The 3,507-nt window shown below is 48.1% G+C and overlaps 1 long non-coding RNA gene across 1 annotated transcript; it reads right to left on the reverse strand.

The window, feature by feature from the left end:
• Nucleotides 1-234: 234 nt before the first annotated feature.
• Nucleotides 235-3,118, reverse strand: LOC107316555 (uncharacterized). Its single transcript, XR_014948351.1, has 3 exons — nucleotides 2,932-3,118; nucleotides 2,311-2,471; nucleotides 235-593 (listed from the first exon to the last, which is right to left on the reverse strand). It is a non-coding gene; the product is annotated as an uncharacterized LOC107316555 (long non-coding RNA).
• Nucleotides 3,119-3,507: the final 389 nt, after the last annotated feature.

A 3,507-nucleotide genomic window follows, 5' to 3' on the forward strand; every position in this document is an offset into this window, starting at 1 on the left:
GCAGCCTGCAGACCTGGGCTGTGCCACTTCCCTTCCACTGGTCCTTTTTTTTTTTTTTTTTTTTTAATCCAGAAGCAGAACACAAGAGTAATAAGAACTACACCGGGGCAGCAGAAGTGTTTAGTGGTGAAAGCACTAACACAAACTCATCTGCTGAACTACAGGGTTTGTTGGTTTTTCTTCTGAAAAAGAAGAAAAAAAAAAAAAGAAATGATTTCAAATAAAAACCACTCCTTTGTGAGGCTTGCAGAATGAAAATTACTCTAATGTTTCACTTCATGAAAACAGTTTCCCCATTTTCCAACCAGCTATTGCAAAAGGATTTGCCATTAGTAATAGAAGAAGCTACACATCTGGTCGAGGTTTCACCATCAGACAAAGGGAAGGACGTCAGCGAGGCATTAAATGTAGATAATGGATTATCAACAGGGAAAGCAGCCCTTGGGGGGTGGGTGCGGGGCGGGGAGAGGGGCCGGGCGTCCCGAGGCACAAAGGCAGCCAAGTGAGACGTGGGAGGGCTGTGCCTGGCTCCGGAGCTCATGCTGCTTCTGGGGGCGGCTGCGGCTAGTCCCCTGATGCCTGCCAGACGTGGCCTGCAGGGAAGAAATCAAATATTAACTGGTTCCTGCTCCCAGACCTGCACGAGGAAGATGAGTGAACCAGGAGGGAGACTGGTGGAGCCAAGAGAACAGTAGGAAGCCAAGCACAAGCCAAGCAATAAATTATTAGTGAGCATGAGTAGAGAAGCTTTCAAAGGCAGAGTTGACAGAGACACTAACAAAATCCCCAGGTTAAGAAAAAGCCTTTGCTAAACTTGCATAAAACCTGGTAAACACCTTTGGTGAGATCGGAGAACAGCCCTGATATCAGCGTAGGGTGAGTGGTAAGGATCAAGGAGCCAACAAAATGCCCCGAAGAAAGTGATAGAGCTCTTGTGGAACTGAACAGCTCAGAGCGAGGAGGAAACTCAGCAGCTTTTACAATGCTGTGCAAGACCCCAGAACCAGAAGCAGGGTACTCTCTGTAGAGAGCTTACTGCCTGATGGAGTTTTGCCCAGCATCTGCAAAATGGGCTGAACAGCTGTGCACAGATGAATAGAAAACCAGGACAGAGAAGCAGTGCCTCACCACCCACAGAGGAAGCAGTTCAAGTTAAGGATTCACCTCCTCTGAAATATAGTCCCTGGTCCAGATCCTACTGATGTCAACAAGGAGCCTGGCCCCAGCAGAGCCTGACCAAGTTGTCTTGGGTCTGATGAGAGCTCATCCATCATACCGGAGCGGCAGAAATCAAAGGGTGGCTCAGACCGAGAGGTCTGAGTGTGTTCCTGGCTGCCTAAGCATCTGGGAATCTCAAACTTCAAACACAGGCATCATCACAAGTGCCTCTGTCCTGCTTCCAGACAGGAGCAGGGGCATCCCACGTGGATTTGCTCACATCCTGGAGAAGATGAGCAAAGATCTGAAACATCCACATTTGTGCTGCCTTCCCAGAACCTTCCTGCCATGAGTTGTGAGATGCGGACACCTGGTGGATTTAGCAAACCTGCAGAAACCGCACCTCCTGACCTGATGGTCACCAACCTGGACATTCCTGCTACCCTTCACCCCTTGCAGTTATGAACTATGATGAATAAGCACTGCAAATAAGCTGCAGCAACAGCCTTTCAGATCTGGGAGCTTTTCTTGGAAAAGGTGCAAGGATGTTGCTTTGGTTGCTGGGCACAAAGAGAACGATGAAAGCTGCTTGTCTGGGTGAGACAGGGGGCTGGATGACATGTGGCAGGGAGATGTGGGTGTTACAAGAGTTACTGCAAGGATCTGGCCTCTTTGGCAATGGATGTTAATGGCATTAGTAACAAAGCAAACAGGAACACAGGGCAGTAAACAGCATGTGCTGGTCAGCCCAGACTAGCAGGGCCTATTTTGGCATGAGGATTTTGGCCTGACCAAGCCAATCTTTTCATATCCAAAGGCTTCTTTTTTTCCCCTGCAAAATTTCAAGCCATTCCATTGCAAATCTGAGGCAAAGGGGACCATGGTGAACACTCCAGGTACAGGACTAAGTGTTTGCCCTGCAGGATGCCAGCACTGCTTCCCAAAGCCTGGCCAAGTGCATGCCTCCCCCTTACTTACATCCAGAGAACAAATTAAATACATCCTGGATACAATGAGATTTATAACTTAATTGACTGGCTGTAAAAAGTTATTTCCCTTTTCAGCCCTTCTGCAACCAAACCACCCCTCCTTTCCTCATCTATCTCTTCCTGTGAATATCTGATAGCTAACCATAACATGGAGAGTAAATACCTGAATTCATTCTCCAGGACAGGCGTGCTGGCAGTCCTCTGCCCAGGGACAGGACTGCTCCGCTCTGCTCTACACTCCTCGCCCTTGTATGAGGTTGTGGGACTCACACATGGTCAAGCCAGGAAACACATCCTGATGGTGTTGTCACAAAGGATATTGGTCTATAGGAGAAAGAGTTTCCTTATTTCTTACTCAAGCTAGCCACCAACTCTGCAAATTAATGGATGTTGTGGTCAGCAGTATTGTATGGGTCAGGTCTGGCTTACTCTTAAATCAGGCAAAGCAGTGAAATGAAAGACCCGTGGCCCTGCTCCTCACTCTCTGGCTGTTTGCATGCCCAGATTTGCATAGATTTTCTCATGCAGCGCAACCTGCCTGCTCAGCAGCCTGCCTGCAAGACATGTTTCCAGCATCACTGCATTCTCTCATCCCAGCAGCCACACATAGCCCAGCAATCCCTGCAGGAGAATGCATGTGCTCCAGTACTCACCACATCCTGAGCCCACTGCCTCAAGTCTTGAGTGCTGCACTTGGAGACAGGCTTGTAAAGTAAGAAAACAGGAGATCATACAATAAAGGTGGTATAATAGATAGACAAGATTATCTATAGGAGAAACTCACCAATCCTGAGGCCTTCAATCTAGATAGAAAATGCTGAGGCTGGTCACCCAAACACCACAAAGGAAAAGTCTCCAAAAAGAGATGCTGTCTTAGTGGTGGTCAGCCCTTAAATGGGATCTGGGAGAGGTGGAGTCAAGTTCCACCCCTTCCAGGAGCACAGCTAAATCACCTTCACCTGTGCTCCCACAGCTGACCCAACACTTGCCTCAGATGGTTAATCAGAGGTTCAGGCTGTGATTACCAATTTCCTATACACAGGCTGCGCCGAGATTTCAGAGCGCCTGGCTGACTCCATCCAGATTAATTATCAGTGCCTAGGAAAAAGATCTCACGTCAAATTGGTGGGAATTCAGCTTTGTTTTCCCTGTGTTTGGCCTCCTGCCAAGGGAGCAGGAGCAAAACCAGCACTGCCTTCCCTTTCTTGCAGAAACCTACAGTCACTCTGACACAATTAAAAAACGACTTATTGGATGCAGGGCATTTAAAATACAGTGCTGCTTCCCTTCTATCCATCACTCCATTACGGGGACAACAAAGCCCGTAGCCAAAACAAAGGGAGTAAGATGCCCTCTGGAG

Source organism: Coturnix japonica, chromosome 7 (assembly GCF_054131305.1).
Source record: "Coturnix japonica strain WE chromosome 7, WE-NBRP24, whole genome shotgun sequence".
Lineage (NCBI taxonomy): Eukaryota > Metazoa > Chordata > Aves > Galliformes > Phasianidae > Coturnix > Coturnix japonica.